Source organism: Budorcas taxicolor, chromosome 21 (assembly GCF_023091745.1).
Source record: "Budorcas taxicolor isolate Tak-1 chromosome 21, Takin1.1, whole genome shotgun sequence".
In the NCBI taxonomy this organism is placed as follows: Eukaryota; Metazoa; Chordata; class Mammalia; order Artiodactyla; family Bovidae; genus Budorcas; species Budorcas taxicolor.
In genome coordinates, this window is record NC_068930.1 from 4520261 (window position 1) to 4541009 (window position 20749).

Here is a 20749-nt window from a genome sequence, read left to right on the forward strand (position 1 = left end):
AAAAAAATCATTGCTTATTATTTGAATTACACATGATAATTGTTAAGAAAATTTTTATTAACCGGTATGCAGAAGAATGTTTACTACTCATCCAGGTCTCTATACATGACTAAAACCAATATTTATATAATATCAAAGAAAAAAGTGAAAGTGAAATCGCTCAGTCATGTCTGACTGTTTGCGATCCCATAGACTGTAACTTACCAGGCTCCTCAATCCATGGAATTATCCAGGCAAGAGTACTGGAGTGGGTTGCCATTTCCTTCTCCAGGGGATCTTCCTGACCCGGGGATTGAACCTGGTTCTCCCACATTGCAGGCAGACACTTTACCACCTGAGCTACCAGGGAAGCCCACCTGTGGGATCATAATAGTGTCATGCTACCTTAGGGTCACTGAAAAAATTTTAACAAATGAAAGACTCTGCCACCATAGATTAAAATATGAGATTCAGTAATTTTCTATTCTTATTAAACCTAAAGTTGATTGTATTAATGAGGAAACCCATATGTAAACTTCAGTGCCTGTATATCACGTTAATACATTATTTTCAGTGTAATGATGTTTGTCCTATGAATGTTGGAGGATGCTTGGAAATGAATACTATTTCTAGTAGCCTGATAATTGATTTGTTTCATGTCACTTCATATGCATCATTTTAGGAGAGTTCATATTTGGCAGTAGACAATGCCAGATGTTACTGGTATGGCATCTTTTGTTATTAGAGTAAGAAAAGGCAGCCCACTTCATTGTTCTTGCCCGGGAAATCCCATGGACAGAGGAGTTTGGTGGCCTACAGTCTATGCAGTCACAAAGAGTCAGACACGACTGAGTGACTGTATATACACATCTTTTGATAAATAAATAAAGGATAATAGTTGAGACCCTCTTGTGTTCTCCTGACATCTTCTGAGTGGTTCTCCAAAGAAACCTGGATTTTGTGTCATTCTTGTGTAGGATTATCAATAGTCTACAACCCCTGCACTAGGTAATTTTCTGAGTGTTGACCATATTGCTCCATTATTCAAGCATTCAAGGGTCATGTTTCACAAGACTTAGTTCTCTATTTTAATACCTGTCCTACTCCTGTACCCTTAAATAATGAGTACAAAGAAGGAACATGGTTTGGCTTGCAACCTTCGAAAATTAATGTGATTCAGGTGCCCACTACTGAATATATCAAATGCCAGTGCAAATTGGTACCATAATTGTCTGGTATGTACATTCAGGTCCAAGTGTATGAATGTGTATCAAGTGCCAGGTCTTGGAACAATGATGAGAACTTGTAGTCTTAAAGTAAGATGAAGACCTTACTGATCATGAAAATCATGATAAACATAATTAAAATGAAGATAAACCTAGGTGACAATACAGGGAAATATGTTAATATAGGAAATCATTATATCCTTTTTAGACACTATATTTGGGATTTGAGACAGTGAAACCTTGAAAGAAACTCATGTGAACCAATCCTGTCTATCTAGCTCAAAGATTAAAAAAAAAAAATCCTATAAGCTTTGTTTCAGAGATTTATATTTTTTATACTACATTCAGAACCTAGTCCACTGCTTTTATCTCAGTGTATCTTTGAGATAAAGAAATGCAACAAGAAATGCAAGCAATCAACCAAGAAATGCAATACTGCATTAATGATAGGTGTCCAGTTACCTTTGGTCATATTTATATTCCAAATAGAAAATTGACTGAGGAAGATGCACTCCTAAGCATAATAGGTTTAAGCAGAAGACAAACTGAATAGGGATATGGGATTTCCTTTTGAATGAGTGACTGACTTACTTGATATAAGCTTATAAATTTCATTTGAACATGAAATTAATAATACTGAAGTTGAGAAATTTTGTTTCACTGGTCCCCAGCATAGTGGTTAATCTAATTCAACAAACAATGAAAATATTTTTATTTTCACAGGATTTTATTTGAAGTACAAAAGAATGTCCTATACTGAAGGAAAATGACATTAAAAAGGTTAGAGATACAGTAGTACTGTCACAGAACCAAAATTCTTACCTAATATTTAGTATATACACTAAGAAACATAAAAAATTATAGATCCTAATATGGACTAACTATATAATAAAGAATATGCTATAAAAGATGTCAAAAGATTATCATTTACAACTGAACATGAGTCACCAAATTAGAAATAGTTGTGTTTTTTTTTTTTCCTCAGTGAGCAACCAGATAACATTAAGGGCAAATCCAGTATTTTGGATGACGCTGTACTGAAATAGTCTGAGACACTTTCTAATCCATGTTTGCTGCAGGTTGGTGTAATTTATTTTTACCTAAATATATAAGAAGATATATTTACATGCATTATGAAATGAGTTCCTCTGTATCAAGTTGTTAGTCAGTCTTTAAGTCATATCTAAGTCTTTGTGACCCCATGACCTGCAGCGCACCAGGCTTCCCTATCCCTTCATTATCTGCCAAGAGTTTGCTCAGATTCATGTCCTCTGAATCTTCCCCCTCATCCTCTGCTGCCCCCTTCTCCTTTTGCCTTCAATCTTTCCCAGCATCAGCATCTTTTTCAATGAATCAGCTCTTTGTATCATGTGGCCAAAGTACTGGAGCTTCAGCTTTAGCATTCAGTTCAGTTCAATCGCTCAGTCGTGTCCGACTCTTTGTGACCCCATGAATTGCAGCACGCCAGGCCTCCCTGTCCATCACCAACTCCCGGAGTTCACTCAGACTTACGTCCATCGAGTCAGTGATGCCATCCAGCCATCTCATCCTCTGTCGTCCCCTTCTTCTCCTGCCCCCAAATCCCTCCCAGCATCAAAGTCTTTTCCAATGAATCAACTCTTCGCATGAGGTGGCCAAAGTACTGAAGTTTCAGCTTTAGCATCATTCCTTCCAAAGAAATCCCAGGGCTGATCTCCTTCAGAATGGACTGGTTTATCATTAGTCCTTCCAATTTGTATTCAAGATTGATTTCCTTTAGGATTGACTGGTTTGATCTTCGTGCTCTCTGAGGGACTTTCAAGAGTCCTCTCCAGCACCACAATTTGAAGGCATTAATTCTTAAGAATTCAGTCTTTTTTATGGTCCACATCCATACATGACTACTGGAAAAACCATAGCTTTGACCATACTGACCGTTGTTGGCAAAGTGATATATTTGCTTTTTAAAATGTTGTCATGGGCTTCCCTGGTAGTTCAACTGGTAAAGAATCTGCCTGCAATGCAGGGGAACCCAGTTCTATCCCTAGGTTGGGAACATCCCCTGGAGGAGGGCATGGCAACCCATTCCAGTATTCTTGCTTGGAGAATCCCCACAGACAAAGGAGCTTGGTAGGCTATAGTCCATGGGGTCACAAACAGTCAGACACGATTAAGTACTGCAGGGTTGTCATAGCTTTCCTTCCAAGGGGCAAGCATCTTTTAATTTCATGGCTGCAGTCACCATCTGCAGTGATTTTGGAGCTCAAGGAAACAAAATCTGTCACTGCTTCCACTTTTCCCCCCATTTATTTGCCATGAAGTGATGGAACCAGATGTTGTGATCTTAGTTTTTTGAATGTTGAGTTTTAAGCCAGCCTTTTCACTCTGCTTGAGGGTGAACCCCTCAAGAGGCTGTATCAAGTTAGCAAGATATTAAAGAAAACAAATGACATAACAGAACCTTATTAACATGGTTCAAAAAAGGCCATAAATTAATTTCCAGCTAAAAAATCAAAATTACAAATACGTGTATATTTAATTTATAATCAAAAGACACATGTGCATTCTTGCCTCCTTTGTCAAAGATAAGGTGTCCATAGGTGCATGGATTTATCTCTGGGCTTTCTATTTTGTTCCATTGATCTATATTTCTGTCTTTGTGCCAGTACCAAACTGTCTTGATGACTGTGGCTTTGTAGTAGAGCCTGAAGTCAGGCAGGTTGATTCCTCCATCTCCACTCTTCTTTCTCAAGATTGCTTTGGCTATTTGAGGTTTTTTGTTTTTCCATAGAAATTGTGAAATTATTTGTTTTAGCTCTGTGAAAAATACCGTGTAGCTTGATAGGGATTGCATTAAATGCTGGAGAGGGTGTGGAGAAAAGGGAACCCTCTTACACTGTTGGTGGGAATGCAAACTAGTACAGCCACTATGGAAAACAGTGTGGAGATTCCTTAAAAAACTGGAAATAGAACTGCCTTATGACCCAGCAATCCCACTGCTGGGCATACACACCGAAGAAACCAGAAATGAAAGAGACACATGTACCCCAATGTTCATCGCAGCACTGTTTATAATAGCCAGGACATGGAAACCACCTAGATGTCCATCAGCAGATGAATGGATAAGAAAGCTGTGGTGCATATACACAATGGAGTATTACTCAGCCATTAAAAAGAATACATTGGAATCAGTTCTAATGAGGTGGATGAAACTGGAGCCGATTATACAGAGTGAAGTAAGCCAGAAAGAAAAACACCAATACAGTATACTAACACATATATATGGAATTTAGAAAGATGGTAATGATAACCCTGTATGTGAGATAGCAAAAGAGACACAGATGTATATAACAGTCTTTTGGACTCTGTGGGAGAGGAAGAGGGTGGGATGATTTGGGAGAATGGCATTGAAACATGTATAATATCATATATGAAACGAATCGCCAGTCCAGGTTTGATGCATGATACTGGATGCTTGGGGCTGGTGTACTGAGACGACCCAGAGGGATGGTATGGGGAGGGAAGTGGGAGGGGCGTTCAGGATGGGGAACACGTGTATACCTGTGGCAGATTCATGTTGATGTATGGCAAAACCAATACAATATTGTAAAGTAAAAAAAAAAAAAAAAAAGACACATGTGGCTTCAAAATATTTGAAAAAGTTTTTATGCAATGAAAAAACAGGTATCAATATAAATCATAACTGATAAAACTCATCAATGAAATGATCTCATATATCATAATTAAACATGAAAAAAATGTAAGAAATTGTACAAACAGTCCATTTCTGTGGGAAATAATGGGGTTAACAAAACTATAACAATTACTTTTGAAAAAACATATAATTATCACTAAAAAAGTATATTTTCAACTATGAAAATCCTAGAATTGAGAAAATAACAAGGAAAAAGCAACTATGCTTAGTAAAAAAAAATTCCTAAAAATATTTCTAATGAATATCAAAAATATTATAGAGTTAATAGTCATAAAAACAATACATGAAAATTTTAAAAAATGCCTGAAAATAAAACATATTAACTCCTATTAACTCTCCTGTTAAAGAGAGATGATAACCTAAAAATCATGTTCAATAGGATTATACTGAGGCCCAACGGAGGTGGCAGTCTAGGGGCAAGAGGTCGAGTGTGATTCTGTCCCTTTCAGAGGCCTGGTATTTGGGTGTGGAGGCACCCAATCCCTCAAGCAAAGCCCTTGAGACTCCACTTTTTCTAGGGGCTTCCACATGGCCAAGGTGTGGTCCTGCATTCAGCTTTCTTTCCTGATCACTACTTCCACCAATCACCCGGAGATCATAGATGAGGCTTTTCCTTAACTCCTTCAAATTGTGCCTTTCCATCAAATATTCTGGTGAGAGTCTTGCCAGAGACCAAATGAATACTTTTCAAAATTCATCAGAAATATTTTTGGAGGTAATTTTACTAAGTATAGTTATTCTTTCCTTGTTTATTTTTTTAACTTAGGATTGTCATAGTTGTGTATGTTTTTTTTAAGTCTTGTTAAATACATGTTTTGTGTGTGATCATTATATACTTTTTCAAAACATTGACATGAATCAGCCATGGGTGTACATGTGTCCCCCATCCTGAACTGCCCTCCCACCTCCCTCCCTATCCCATCCCTCAGGGTCATCCCATGCACCAGCCCTGAGCACCCTGTCTCATACGTCAACCCTGGACTGGTGATCTATTTCATATATGATAATATACATGTTTCCATGCTATTCTCTCAAATCATCCCACTTCTCCCACAGAGTCCAAAAGTCTGTTCTTTATCTCTGTGTCTCTTTTGCTGTCCCACATATAGGGTCATTGTTACCATCTTTCTAAATTCCATATACATGCATTAGTATACTATATTGGTGTTTTTCTTTCTGACTTACTTCACTCTATATAATAAGATCCAGTTTCATCCACGTCATTAGAACTAATTCAAATGCATTCTTTTTAATAGCTGAATAATAATATTCCATTGTGTGTATGTACCACAGCTTTCTTATCCATTCATCTGCTGATAGACATCTAGGTTACTTCCATGTCCTGGCTATTGTAAACAGTGCTGTGATGAACATTGGGGTACACATGTCTCTTTCAGTTCTGGTTTCCTCAGTGTGTATGGCCAGCAGTAGGATTGCTGGGTTGTATGGCAGTTCTATTTCCAGTTTTTTTAAGGAGTCTCCACACTGTTCTCCATTGTGGCTGCACTAGTTTTCATTCCCACCAACAGCATAATAGTGTTCCCTTTTCCCCACACCCTCTCCAGCATTTATTGCTTGTAGACTTGTTGGTAGCAGCCATTATTAGGGCTTTCCTGATAGCTCAGTTGGTAAAGAATCTGCCTGCAATACAGGAGACCCTGGTTTGATTCCTGGGTCAGGAAGATCCCCTGGAGAAGGAAATGGCAACCCACTCCAGTATTCCTGCCTGGAAAATCCCATAGATGAAGCAGAATGGTGGGCTACAGTCCATAGAATCACAAAGAGTCAGGAAGGACTGAATGACTTAACTTTCACTTTCATTCTGACCAAAAATGGTCCGGATCTTGCCATTCTGACTTTAATAATTTGAGATCAGTGGTTCTCTTTGGTTCTGGACACCAGACACAGAGGCTGTTGGACTATGGGGGAAGCCCACCTCAATGCAGTCCAGAAGGGGGAGTCCTTTCAAGAACCTCAGTCTTTACAAAGGAAGGAATCTGGCTGCCACACCATCTTGCTAGGCTCCAAGCCCTTGGCCCTGAAAAGCCTTTCCTGAGACCTGAATTCTAGTCAGATAGTACGTGGAGGCAATGTTTGCTTCCCTGCACCCTGGGGAACATTCACATATACATGTCTCTATACACCTCCACATAGCACACACTGAGCTACTGAAGGGACAATCACCAGGTGTGTGCTTTTCGGTCTCCCAAGAACCATTGGTAGAAAAATATCATTCCCCTGGCCTGGCAACAGTGAGAGGCAGGCAGAAACCTGTCAACCAGGTTTTGGCAGGTAGATCTTATTGGCTGTTGAGAGAGCTGAAGTGCAGCCCCTGAGTTTCCATGGGGCTTGGCCAGGTCACTTTCAGGCATGCCAGAGTCTGGGTGACACAAGTGATTCCTGATGGGCTGTTTGATGGGCTTTGCTTTGATGGCCCACTGGGGCCCCTTGTTTCTCCTGGGGCATTCTTCTTCTCCAGGAGCCACAATCTTCAACAATAGCAGCCCCAGAGGAGAAATCCCTTCCAATCACTCCTTTCTAGAAAGAAAGTTGAGAGCCCATAGGAGCCCCAGTATCAACTCCATAGTGAGGCCCTGATTGCCTGAAGTAGGGGGTGGCCCCATGACGTGGGCCAAGCAGGGAGCATTGCATTGCTTTGTCTGGGGGCCTTGGGCAGGCATGGGAACAGACCCCCCACCAGCTGACAGTCGCTACTGTCCCTGGTGTGAGCATTCCCATGCAGGGTGTTCGCTGTTGGCTGTTAAGAGAGCTGAAGGGCAGCCTCTGAGATTCCATGAGGCTAGGCCAGGTCACTTTTGGGCATGGCAGGGTCTCTGTAAAGCCAGTTATTCTTGATGGGCCCTTTGCTGAGTTTTGTTTCATTTGTACTCAGGCACCATGTGCCTCCTGGGGGCCATGGCCTTTAAAAATAACACCTCCAGAGGAGAAACCTCTTTTGAGCTTACTTCCCAGTGAGGTGGTTGAGAGCTCTTTGCAGCCCATATTAACTCCATCATAGGGCACTGTTTACCTGAAGTAGAGGGGTGGTTCCATGACATGGGCCGAACAAGGAGTAGTTGCCTTCTTGTTGTTTGGAGGCCTTCAGCAGGCCATGGAGGGGATGCCCCAGCAGGCAATGATGGCTCTTGTTTCCAGCTTGAATGTTCCCTTGCAGGGCATTGCCAGGTTGACTTGTGATGAGCCCATGGGCCCGGCCACAGATACCTGCTTCCTCGAGCATCCATTCTGTGGAACTTCTTGGCCTCTTTTTTCATGTGATTGTGGCAAATGGCCAAACTTCATGTCCGCTCAGCCACCCCTTGCTAGCACAGACCCAGACTGAGCTTGGAGGAGCATCTCCATTCCCCAAGACATGTCCATGGAATCTTGGCAACTGAGAGGTCCTTGTGAGCCTCTCAGAGTCTATGAGGCTCTGTCTTCTCTCAGGACTCTTTCTTGGAGTCACCATTTCTATCTCCCTGGATTTATTGTTATTCATATACTCATTCAAATATTGATCCATTCATCCACTTGTTTCTTCATGTTTGTCAGTATGTAGGGTGGGAGGCAAAGATGGAGAAAAGTGAGGATGTAGGGAGGTAGCGAACCAGAGAGGATGGGGGGGTTGGAACTTAGACAGGTAAGGAGGAAGGTAGACAAGCATTTCAGCCAGAGGTTTGTGTCTCTGCATATAGGTGCATTTTATTGCTTTCTTGTGTCCCTGGACTTATTGATCTAGGTATGTCTTGCAGCAACATTTGCTACATCAAAGTGTAGCACACTTTGTAGCAAAGCCTATAGAGACAGACTAGGAGCTCTCACAGGAGTCTTTCTGCTCTCTAGATAGACAACATCTGCAAAGGAAGGATTATCTGAGTGTGGCTTGCTGCTCCTGGTGCAACTGTCTCAGCCTTGGTGCCACAGCTGGGTAGACAGAAACTCAAGTCCTTTACAGCTTCCTTATTTCCAGAAAGCTTTGGAGATAAGACTACTTAGGTTCCTGTGCATAGATGCACTTCATGGGGCATGGCTCACTTGGGTTGATGAGAAGAATTCATATAGTTCTGAAAAGAAATGATCACCTAAAAATCATGTTCAATAGAAGTATGCTGAGGCCTATTGGAGGTTGCTGTCCAGAAGCTAGAGGTCAGGGACCTTTCTTTTTTCTCTGAAACCCTGGGATTTAGGTGTGGAAGCACCCTACCCCTTGAAGAAAGCCCTTGAGGAAAGCCTACACTATCTAGGGGCTTCCACAGGGCAAAGGCCTGGTCCTGCCTTTGGTGATCCCAATTTCCACAGCCCACCAGGAGGCATTAGGTGGGGCCTTTCCATAGTTCCTTCTCTTCAAATTGTTTCTTTTAGGCGGATGTTCTATAGAGATTCTTGCCACATGCTAAATAACTTGAGGTGAGTGGCTCTCTTTGGTCCTGCACATGGGCCCCAGAGGGAGGTGGACCGTGGGGAAGGCACCCCTTTAGGCTTTCCAGAGGTGGGAATCCTTTTGGGAACCTCAGTCATCACCACGGTGGAACTTATGCTACAGTGGCATTTCCAGGGGCTAGTAACTCAGGTACTGAAAAGCCTTTCATTAAACCTGAATTCTAATTAGATTAGACATGGAGGCAATGTTTGCATCCCTGGCCAACTGGAGTCATCCACACAAAGGTCTCTGCACACCTCCATGCAGAGCATGCTGATTGACTGAGAGAATGGTCAGCTGTGGTGTGTTCTTTTCAGTCTCCCAAGAACCATAAGCAGAGAAAGATGGTGCCCCAGGACCAGTGATGGTAAGAGGTGGGCAATCTTGGCAGATAAACCCTGCTGGCTATTGAGAGAGCTGAAGGTCAGCCCATGAGATTTCATGGGGCATGGCCAGCTCACTTTCAGGCATGGTAAGTTCTCGATGTGGCCACTTGTTCCTAATGGGCCCTATGATGGGTTTTGTTTCATTCATTCAGTAACTCGGGCCCCTTGTGTTTCATGTGGCATTCTTCCTCTCTGGGGGCCATGGCTGCCAAGGATAGCACCTTCCAGAGGAGAAGTTCCTACCATGCTTACTTTCATAATAAGGTTGTTGAGAACCTTTCAGGGTCACAGTATCACCCCCATCGAGAGGCACCATTTGCCTGAAGTAGAGAGTCAGTCCCATGATATGGACTGAGAAAGGACTAGATGCACTGCTGCTGTTTGAGGGGCTTGGGCAAGCCCATGGGAGGGAGTGCTGAACCAGCCAGCAATGATTCCTGTCCCCATCCTGAAGGTTCCCATGTAGGGCACTGACGTGTTAACTGGTGCTGAGCCCTCAGGTCCCATCTCCAAATATCTGCATCCTCGACCACCTCTTCTGAGGGATTTCATGGCCTTGTTTTCTGCATGTTTGCAGTAAGTGGCCAGCCCCATGTCCCCTCTGCGATCCCTTGCTTGCAAAGACCAGGTTCGACCATGGAGGAAGTCTCCATTCCCAAAACAGATCCATAAACTCTTGGAGGTTGAGAGGCCCTTGTGCCAGGCCTCTACTGGGTGGAAAGTCCATGAGGCTCTGCCTTCTCTTGGAACTCCTCTTTGAATATACCATTTCAGGCTGCTTGTACATGTTATTCTTATATTCACTTATGCCTTGATCACTTGTCCACTCATTCCTTCACATTTGGCAGTAAGTATGGTGGGAAGGAAGGAGTATTTGTTAAAAAGTAAAGAGGTAAGGAACTAGAGAGGCAGAGACCTAGCAGGGAGGAAGATTGGTAGTAGTTATGCATTTCAGCCAGGGATCTTTGTCTCTGCATATAGGTGTATTTAGTTGCTTTCTAGTGTTCCTGGATGTGTCTCTATAGTTATGTCTTGCAGCGTCATTCACTGCATGAAGGTGCAGCATGTGTGACCACCAAAGCCTGCAAGGATGGAGTAGGTATTACAGCTGTTGTTCTCCTAGACAGACAACAACGCCAGAGGAAGGAAGATCTGAGCATGACCTGCTGCCCCTAGGGCAATCAATATCAGCCTTGATCCAGCCTTTGGTGTGGGCAGAAACTCACATCCTCTGGGGCATCCTTCTTTCCAGAAAGCATCAGAAGTAAGCCTACTCAGGTGCCTGTGCATGCATACAATGCGTGGGGCATGCCTCGTTTGGGTTGGTGATGAGAACTCATATGGTCCTGAAGAGAGATGGTAATCTAAAATCATGCTCAATAGGACTATGGTGAGGCTCAATGGAAGTGACATTACAGGGCCCAGAGGTTGTGGTTTCTTCTGTTCTTTCTAGAGCCCTGGGATTTGAGTGTGGAGGCACCCTATCCCTGAGTCTCTACAGTGCTCAGGAGCTTCCATGTGACCAAAGCCTGTCATGCCTTTGGCTTTCTTTCCTGATCCCTGCTTCCACCACCCACCCAGAGGACATAGCCTGGACCTTTCTGTAGCTACTTCTCTTCAAATTGTGTCTTTCAGTCAAACATTCTGGAGAAGGCCTCACTGTGACCTGAACAATTCGAGGGAAGTGACTCTCTTTGGTCCTTAACATGGGCCCCAGAGGACACTGGGCTATGGAGTAGGCCCACCTCAAGGCAATCAAGAGTGGGGAGTTGTTTGTGGTCCATAGTCCTCTCAAAGGGGAACTTCTGCTGCAGTGCCTTCAAGACCATCTATGATCTTGGAGACTGAAATGCTTTCTATTGGTCCTACATTCTAATCAGATTGATCATGGAGGCAGTGTTTGTTTCCTGGCTCCCTGAGGAATATCCACACACAGGTCTCTGCACACTTTTGTACAGAGCTTGGTGAACATCTAAGAGGATGGTCTCCTGTTTGTGTGCTTCGCAGTCTCTGAAGAACAAGTAGATAGAAAAAGATTATGCCCTAGACTGGACAATGGTGAGAGGCAGGAAACTGTCCAGTGGGTCATGGAAGTTGGACGGTGCTGGCTGTTAAGAGAGCTAAAGAGTAGCCCCTGAGATTCCATGGGGTGTGGCTAACTAACTTACAGGCATGGCAGGGTCTTGGTGAGACCACTTGTTCCTGATGGGCCCTTTGATGGATTTTTCACTTTTCCACTTGGGCCCCAGGCATATCTTGAAGCGTTCTCCCTCTCTGAGGGGCATGGCCTTCAATGATCACACCCCCAGAGAAGAAACCTTTTTGGAGCTTAACTTTCTAGTAAGGCTGTTGCAAGCGTTTCAGAGCCCTGGTAGCATCTCCATTATGAGCTGTATTTGCCTGGAGTAGAACAATGGCCTCAAGATGTGGGTCAGTCCAGGAACAGTTGCATTGTTTTTTGTTTGGGGGCCTTCAGCAGGCTATGGGAGAGGACACGCACCAGGTGATGAGGCCTCTTGTTCCCAGCCTGAATGTTCCCATGCAAAGCATTACCAGGTTGACTGGTTCTGAGCCTTTGTGCCCTGTCACCAGATACCTGCTTCCTCAAGAATCCATTCCGTGGGACTTTGTGGACTCATTTTCTGGGTGTTGGCTGCAAATGGCCTAGCCCCGTGTCTTCAATTTCACCCCTTGCTTGCACAGACCAAGATCGAACTGAGAGGTACATCTCTGTTTTCCAAAACACATTTATAGAATTTTAGTGACTGAGAGACCGTTGCACTAGGCCTTCTTCTGGGTATAGAGCCCATGAGGCTCTCCCTTCTCTTGGGGCACCTTTGTGGAGCTGCCATTTTTCCCTCTCTGGACACATTACTTATGTATTCACTCAAGCACTGATATGCTAGTCACTTTTTTCCTCAGGTTTGGCAGTAGGTTTGTTGGGCGGTAAGGATAGATGAAGAAAAGTAAGGAGGTAGATAACTAGAGATAGGGAACATAGAAAGCTAGAGAGGTAGCAAGGAAGGTTGGTGGTAGGAGTACATTTTACCCAGGGGTTTGTGTCACTGTGTATAGATAGATGCATTTTGTTGCTTTTTTGGGTTCTTGGATTTATCACTCTAGATAGGTCTTGTAGCATCATTCACTGCGTGAAGGTGTAGCATACATGACTACCAAAGCCTATAGGGCCAAACTAGATGTTGGCACAGCTGTTGTGCTCCTCTCTAGACAGACAATGCCCCAAAGGAAGGAAGATCTGACTCATACCTGTTGCTTCCAGGGCCATCGATGTCAGCCTTGGTACAGCACCTAGGGTAGACAGAAACTCACATACTTTCGGGCTTCATCATTTCCAGAATGCATTGAAGGCAAGCCTACTCAGACTCTTGGTATAGATGCAATGTGTGGAGCAAGCCTTGTTTGGCTTAATGATGAGAAGTCATATGGTTCTAAAGAGAGAAAATGACATAAAAATTATGCTCAATAGGATTGTGCTGAGCTGAATGGAAGTGGCAGTCCAAGGGCAAAAGGTCTTGGTTCCTTCCGTCCCTTTTGGAGCATTAGAATTTGGGTGTGTAGGCAACTGATCCCACAAGGAGAGCCCCTGTGTCTCTCCCTTGTCTAGGGTCTTTTACATAGGCTAATTCCTAGTCCTGCCTTTGACTTTCTTTGCTGATCCCTGCTTCTACCGCCTATCTGGAGGCCATAGGCAAGGCCTTTCCTTAGCTCCTTCTCTTTGCATCTTGTCTTTCAGTAAGATGCTCTAGTGAGGGTCTCACTACGACCTGGATGATTCAAAGTGAATGGTTCCCTTTTTTCCTGGACATGAACACCAGAGGATGAAGAGCTATGAGGGAGGCACATCTCAAGGCAGTCCAAAGTGAGGAGTCCTTGCGGGAACCTCAGTCATCACAAAGGGAAACGTATTCTACAATGCGATCTAGACAGGCTAGGATCTCTGACATTAAAAGGCCTTTTGTTAAACCTGAATTCCAGTCAGACTGGACATCAAGACAGTGTTCGCTTCCCTGGCCCCCTGGGGAACATCCACACAAATATCTCTGCAAACTTCCATGCAGAGCACATCGATCACCTGAGGGGATGGTCACCTATGGTGTGTGCTTTCCAGTCTCCCAAGAAAGGTTGGTAGGGAAGGATTGTGCTCCAGGCCTGGCAATGGTGATAAGCAAGTAGTAATTTGTCCACTGGGTCTTGGCGAGTGGACTCTGTTGCTGTTGAGAGAGCTGAAGAGCAGCCCAATAGAGCTTGGCCAGATCACTTTCAGGCACAGTGAGTTCTCAGTGTGGTCATTTGTTCCTGATGGGCCCTTTGATGTGTTTGTTTTGTTCACCCACTCAGGCACCTTGCATCTCCTGGGGTGCTTTTCCACTATGGGGCCACAGCCTTCAATGATAGCACCCCCCAGAAGAGAAACCCCTCCCAAATATACCTTTTTGGTAAGGCTGTTGAGAGCCCTTTGGAGCCACTGTATCAGCCCCAGCATGCGGCCCCGTTTGCTTGAAGGAGAGCTGTGACACTGTCACAAGGGTCAAGCGAGGAGTAGTTGCATTGGTGTTGTTTGGGGCCTTTGGTGGGACACAAGAGGGGATGCTGCACCAGGCAACAGTGGCTCCTGCTCCAGCCTGAACATTCCTATGTAGAGTGTTGCCAGGTTGACTAGTGCTGGGTCTATATGCCCTGTCACCAGATAGCTGCTTCCATCAGAATCAATTCCATGGGACGTCATGGCCTCATTCTCTATGTGTTGGCAGCAAGTGACCAGGCCCAATGTCCCCTCCGCCACCCCTTGCTTGAACAGACAAGAACTGAGCTCAGAGGAATGTCTCCATTCCACAAGACACATCTGTAGAATCTTGGCAGCCAAGAGGTTCTGTCAGGTGGAGAACCCATGAGGGTCTGCCTTCTCTCTCAATTCCTTTATGGAATTACCATTTCTTTCCTCCTGGTCACATTATTCATGTACTCACTCATGCACTTATCCACTCATCCACTCATTCCCTAATGTTTGCCCATACGTAAGGTGAGAGGGAAGGATGAATAAAAGTAAGGAGGTTTGGAGGTAGAGAACTAGAGAGGTAGGGAGGGAGATGGGTGGTAGTCATGCATTTTAGCCAGGGGTTTGTGTCTCTGTGTGTAAGTGCATTTTGTCACTTTCTTGGGTTCCTGTATGTCTTGTTCTAGATATGTCTTGTAGCATCATTCACTGCATGAAGATGTAGCACATGTGACCATCAAAGCCTACAAGAAATAACAAGGAATTCTCACAAGTATCTTTTTACTGTATAGACAGACAACGTCCCCAGAGGAAGGAAGATCTGAGTGTGGCTTGCTGCCCATGGGAAATAAATGTCAGCCTTGGTGCAGCACCTGGGGTAGCCAAAAACTCACAATCTTTGGGACATACTCATTTCCAGAAAGCTTCAGAGGTAAGCCTACTCAGGTGCCTGTGCCTGAATGTGATATGAGGGAAGTGCCTCAGTTGTGTCAATGTTTAGAATTCATATGGTCCTGAAGAAAGATGATGACCTAAAAATCATTCTCAAAAAGATTATGCTGAGACCCAGTGGACATGTCCGTGCAAAAGCAGAAGGTCTCTCTGTCCCTTCTGGAGCCCTGGGATTTGGCTGTGGAGGCACCCTATCCCACAGAGAGTGTACTTAAGTACTCTCTGCAGTGTCTAGGGGCTTCCATGTGGCCAGGGATTGGCCCTGCCTTTGGCTTTCTTTCCTAATCCCTGCTTTCACCACTCACCCAGAGGACATACACTGGGCCTTCCCTTAGCACCTTCTTTTTGAATTGTGTCTTTTGGTCAGACATTCTGGCAAGGATCTTGCCACGGCCTGAGTGATTCAAGGTTAATGGCTCTCTTTTGTCCTCAACACAGGCCCCAGAGGAAGACGGACTATGGGGGAGGTGAGCGTCAAGGCAGTGGAGAGCCTCAGTTCTCACAAAAGGGGAACTACTGCTGTGGTACCATCACAACAGGCTAGGAACTCGGGCACTGAAAAGCCTTTTGTTAAACCTGAATTCTTGTCATATTGTACATGGAGGCAATGTTTGCTTCCCTTGCCCCCTGGGGAACATCCATCCACACACAGGTCTCTGCACATCTTTGTCCAGAGCACACTGATCTACTGAGAGGATGGTCACCTATGGTGTGTCCTTTTCAGTTTCCCAGTAATTTTTTGTAGGGAAGGATCCTGCCTCAGGCCTGGCAACGGTGAGAGGCAGGCATGAACCTGTCTAGGCACATAGACACTGCTGGCTGTTGAGAGAGCTGAAGGGTAGCCCCTGAGATTCCGTGGTACTTGGCCAGGTCATTTTCAGGCATGGCAAGTTCTCATAAGACCAATTATTCTGATGGGTCATTTAACATATTTTGTCCTGTTTGTCCACTCAGTCCCCTTGAATCTCCTGCAGTGTTCTTCTGAAGGCCATAGCCTTCAATGATAGCAACCCCGGAAAAGAAACCCTTCCAAACTTACCTTCTTAGTAAGGCTGCTGAGAGCCCTTCAGAGCCCCAGTATCATGTTCATCGTGAGGTCCCATTTGCCTGAAGTAGAGGAGTGGTTTCATGATGTGAACCAAACAGGGAGTAGTAGTTGCACTGTTGTTGCAGGACCTTTGGCAAGCCATTGGAGGTGAGGCTGCACCAGATGACAATGTCTCCTGTCCCCAGCCTGAATGCTCCTGTGTAGGGCATTGCCAGGTTGACTGGTGCTGAGCCCACATGCCCCCAATCCATATATCTGCTTCCTGAAGCATCATTTCATGCTTGTTGCTTCATTTTTCTGTATGTTGGTGGCAAGCGGCCAAGCTCCATGTCTTTTCACCCACTCCTTGCTCACAAAGGCCAGAGTAGAACTCAGAGGAACATCTTGTCCCCCAAGACACAACCATAGAATCTTGGTGACCAAGAGGCCCTCTCGCCGGGCCTCCTGCCAGGTGGAGAGCCCATGAGGCTCTGCTTTCTCTCAGTCCTCCTTTATTGATTCACCATTTCTCCCTCCCTGGACTAGTTATTCATCTGCTCACTCATGCACTGACCCACTTTTCCACTCTTTCCCTCACATTTGGCGGTAGGTAAGATGAGTGGGAGGTTGTAAGGGAGAAAAGTAAGGTGGTAGGGAGGTAGAGAGCTAGAAAAGTAGGGAGATAGGAAGCTGCAGAGGTAGCGAGGAAGGTTGGTGGTAGGTATGCATTTCAGCCAGGGATTTGTGTATCGATGAATTTTGTCATTTTCTCTTGATCCTGGATATGTCACTGTAGGTGTGTCTTGTAGCATATTTGTTGCATGAAGGTGTAGACCATGTGACCACCAAATCCTTCATGGACATACTAGGTGTTCTCACAGCAGTCATGCTTCTCTCTAGACAGACAATATCAGAGAGGAAGGAAGATCTGAGTGTGGCCCGCTGTCCCCAGGCCAATCAATGTGTCTTGGTCTAGAATCTGGGGTAGGCAGTCTCTTGTCCCGTGGGACATACTCATTTCCAGAAATCTTCAGAGATAAGCCATCTCAAGCCCCTATGCATAGATGCAGTGAGTGGGAACTGCATTGTTTGGCATGATGAATAGAATGCATATAGTCCTGAAGAGAGATGATGACCCAAAAGTCATGCTCAGTACAATTACACTGAGGACCAATGGACACGGCAGTCCAGGGACAGGATGTCAGGGATCTTTCTGTCCTTTCTGGATCCCTGGGATTTGACTGCCAAGATGCCCTATCCCTCAAAGAAAGCCCTTATGTCTCTATAATGCCTAAGGGTTTCCATGTGGCCAAGGCCTGGTCCTGCCTTTGGCTTTCTTTCCTGTTCCCTACCTCCAGAGTTTTGCCAAGAGAATACACTGGTCATAGCAAACATCCTCTTCCAACAACACAAGAAAAGACTCTACACATGGACATCACCAGGTAGCCAACACCAAAATCAGGTTGAATATTCTTTGCAGCCAAAGATGTAGAAGCTCTATACAGTCAGCAAAAACAAGACTGGGAGCTGACTGTAGCTCAGATCATGAACTCCTTATTACCAAATTCAGACTTAAATTGATGAAAGTAGGGACAACCACTTGACCATTCAGGTATGACCTAAATAAAATTCCTATGATTGTTCACTGAAGTGAGAAATAGATTTAAGGGACTAGATCTGATAGACAGAGTGCCTGATGAACTATGGACGGAGGTTCGTGACATTGTACAGGAGACAGGGATCAAGACCATCCCCAAGGAAAAAGAAATGCAAAAAAGCCAAATGTCTATCTGAGGAGGCCTTACAAATAGCTGTGAAAAGAAGAGAAGCAAAAAGCAAAGGAGAAAAGGAACATATAAGCATCTGAATGTAGAATTCCAAAGAATAGCAAGGAGAGATAAGAAAGCCTTCCTCAGTGATCAGTGCAAAGAAATAGAAGAAAACAATAGAATGGGAAAAACTAGAGATCTCTTCAAAAAACTTAGAGATACCAAGGAAATATTTCATGCAAAGATGGACTCAATAAAGGACAGAAATGGTATGGACCTAACAGAAGCAGAAGATATTAAGAAGAGGTGGCAAGAATACACAGAAGAACTATACAAAAAAGATCTTCATGATCCAGATACTCATGATGGTGTGATCACTCACCTAGAGCCAGACATCCTGGAATGCGAAGTCAAACGGGCCTTAGAAAGCATCACTACGAACAAAGCTAGTGGAGGTGATGGAATTCCAGTTGAGCTGTTTCAAATCCTGAAAGATGATGCTGTGAAAGTGCTGCACTCAATATGCCAGCAAATTTGGAAAATTCAGCAGTGGCCACAGGCCTGGAAAAGGTCAGTTTTCTTTCCGATTCCAAAGAAAGGCAACACCAAAGAATACTCAAATTACTGCACAATTGTACTCATCTCACATGACGAAAAGTAATGCTTAAAATTCTCCAAGCCAGGCTTCAGCAATATATGAATCATGAACTTCCAGATGTTCAAGCTGGTTTTAGAAAAGGCAGAGAAACCAGAGATCAAATTTCCAACATCTGTCGAATCATTGAAAACTCAAGAGAGTTCCAGAAAAACATCTCTTTCTGCTTTATTGACTATGCCAAAGCCTTTGACTGTGTGATCACAATAAACTGTGGAAAATTCTGAAAGAGATGGGAATACCTGACCTGCCTCTTTAAAAATCTGTATGCAACTCAGGAAGGAACAGTTAGAACTGGACATGGAACAACAGGCTGGTTCCAAATAGGAAAAGGAGTCTTTCAAGGCTATATATTGTCACCCTGCTTATTTAACATACATCATGAGAAACGCTGGGCTGGATGAAGCGAAAGCTAGAATCAAGACTGCTAGGATAAATATCAAAACCCTCAAATATGCAGATGTCACCACCCTTATGGCAGAAAGTAAAGAAAAACTGACGAACCTCTTGATGAAAGTGAAAGAGGAGAGTGAAAAAGTTGGCTTAAAACTCAACATGCAGAAAACTAAGATCATGGCATCTCATCCCATCATTTTGTGGCAAATAGAAGGGGAAACAGTGGAAACAGTGGCTGACTTTATTTTTCTGGGCTCCAAAATCACTGCAGATGGTGACTGCAGCCATGAAATTAAAAGATGCTTGCTCCTTGGAGGGAAAGTTATAACCAACCTAGACAGCATATTAAAAAGCAGAGACATTACTTTGCCAACAAAGGCCCATCTAGTCAAGGCTATGGTTTTTCCAGTGGTCATGTATGGATGTGAGAGTTGGACTATAAAAAAAGCTGAGCATCGAAGAATTGATGCTTTTGAACTGTGGTGTTGGAGAAGACTCTTGTGAGTCCCTTGGACTGCAAGGAGATCCAAACAGTCCATCCTAAAGGAGATCATTCCTGAGTGTTCATTGGAAGGACTGATGCTGAGGCTGAAACTCCAGTACTTTGGCCACCTGATGGAAACAACTGAGTCATTTGAAAAGACCCTGATGCTGGGAAAGATTGAAGGCAGGTGGAGAAGGGGACGACCAAGGATGAGATGGCTGGATGGCATCACCATCTCGATGGACATGAGTTTGAGTAAACTCCGGGAGTAGGTTATGGACAAGGAGGCCTGGCGTGCTGCAGTTCATGAGTTTGCAAAGAGTCAGACACGACTGAGCAACTGAACTGAATTGAGCCTCCACTGCCCACCCAGAGGATGTTGACAGGCCCTATTTAGCTCCTTCTCTCAAATTGTGTCTTTCTGTCAGATATTCTGGTGAGGACCTTGCAATAGCTTGAATTATTTGAGGTGAGTGGCTCTCTTTGGTCCTAGACACAGGCTCCCGAAGTGTTGGACTGTAGAGAAGGCCTTCCTCAAAGCAGTCCAGAGGGCCGAGTCTTTTCTGTAATCTCATTCCTCACAGAGTAGGACTTCTTGATTTCTGTCAAGATGGTGGCACCATCTTGATGGGTTAAGATCTTGAACACTGAAGAACTTTTTGTTAGGCTTGAATTCTAGTCATATGGTCACAGAGGCAATGTTTGCTTCCCTGGTCCCTGGAGAACACCCACACGCAGGTTTCTGCATACCTCCATGGAGAGCACACTGATCCACTGGGGGTCAGTCACCTGTGATGTGTGCTTTGCAGTCTCCCAAGAAGAGGGATCATCCCCAGGCCTGGCAATGTTAAGAGGCTGGCAGGAACCCATCCACCAGATCTTGGCAGGTAGGTGCTGCTTGCTGTTGAAAGATGAAGCACAGTCCCTGGGATACCATAAGACTTGACCAGGTCATGTTCAGGCATGGCAAACAACTGTGAGGCCAGTTGTTTCTGATGGACCCTAGAGTGGGTTTTGCTTCACTGACCAACTCAGGCCTCTTGTGTCTCCTAGGGCATTCTTCCTCTCTGGGGGCCACAACTTTTAAAGATGTCTCCCCCTAGAGGAGAAATCCCTGTGAGATTACCTTCCTAATAAGGCCTTTAAGAACCATTTGGAGACCTGGTATCATCTGCAACATGAGGCCCTGTTTGCCCAAAGTAAAAGGTTGGCCCCATGACATGGACTGAGTAGGGAATAGTTGCAT

At 44.4% G+C, this 20749-nt stretch overlaps 6 non-coding genes across 6 annotated transcripts; all 6 read left to right on the forward strand.

Moving 5' to 3' along the window:
* Nucleotides 1-5238: 5238 nt before the first annotated feature.
* LOC128067053 (small nucleolar RNA SNORD115) lies at nucleotides 5239-5283 on the forward strand. The gene has a single exon (XR_008201270.1). It is a non-coding gene; the product is annotated as a small nucleolar RNA SNORD115 (small nucleolar RNA).
* Nucleotides 5284-8936: 3653 nt separating this feature from the next.
* LOC128067180 (small nucleolar RNA SNORD115) lies at nucleotides 8937-9017 on the forward strand. Its single transcript, XR_008201377.1, has one exon. It is a non-coding gene; the product is annotated as a small nucleolar RNA SNORD115 (small nucleolar RNA).
* A 2007-nt stretch (nucleotides 9018-11024) lies between these two features.
* Nucleotides 11025-11104, forward strand: LOC128067182 (small nucleolar RNA SNORD115). Its single transcript, XR_008201379.1, has one exon. It is a non-coding gene; the product is annotated as a small nucleolar RNA SNORD115 (small nucleolar RNA).
* Nucleotides 11105-13127: 2023 nt separating this feature from the next.
* LOC128067181 (small nucleolar RNA SNORD115) lies at nucleotides 13128-13206 on the forward strand. Its single transcript, XR_008201378.1, has one exon. It is a non-coding gene; the product is annotated as a small nucleolar RNA SNORD115 (small nucleolar RNA).
* A 2001-nt stretch (nucleotides 13207-15207) lies between these two features.
* LOC128067179 (small nucleolar RNA SNORD115) lies at nucleotides 15208-15288 on the forward strand. The gene has a single exon (XR_008201376.1). It is a non-coding gene; the product is annotated as a small nucleolar RNA SNORD115 (small nucleolar RNA).
* Nucleotides 15289-17290: 2002 nt separating this feature from the next.
* Nucleotides 17291-17371, forward strand: LOC128067183 (small nucleolar RNA SNORD115). Its single transcript, XR_008201380.1, has one exon. It is a non-coding gene; the product is annotated as a small nucleolar RNA SNORD115 (small nucleolar RNA).
* Nucleotides 17372-20749: the final 3378 nt, after the last annotated feature.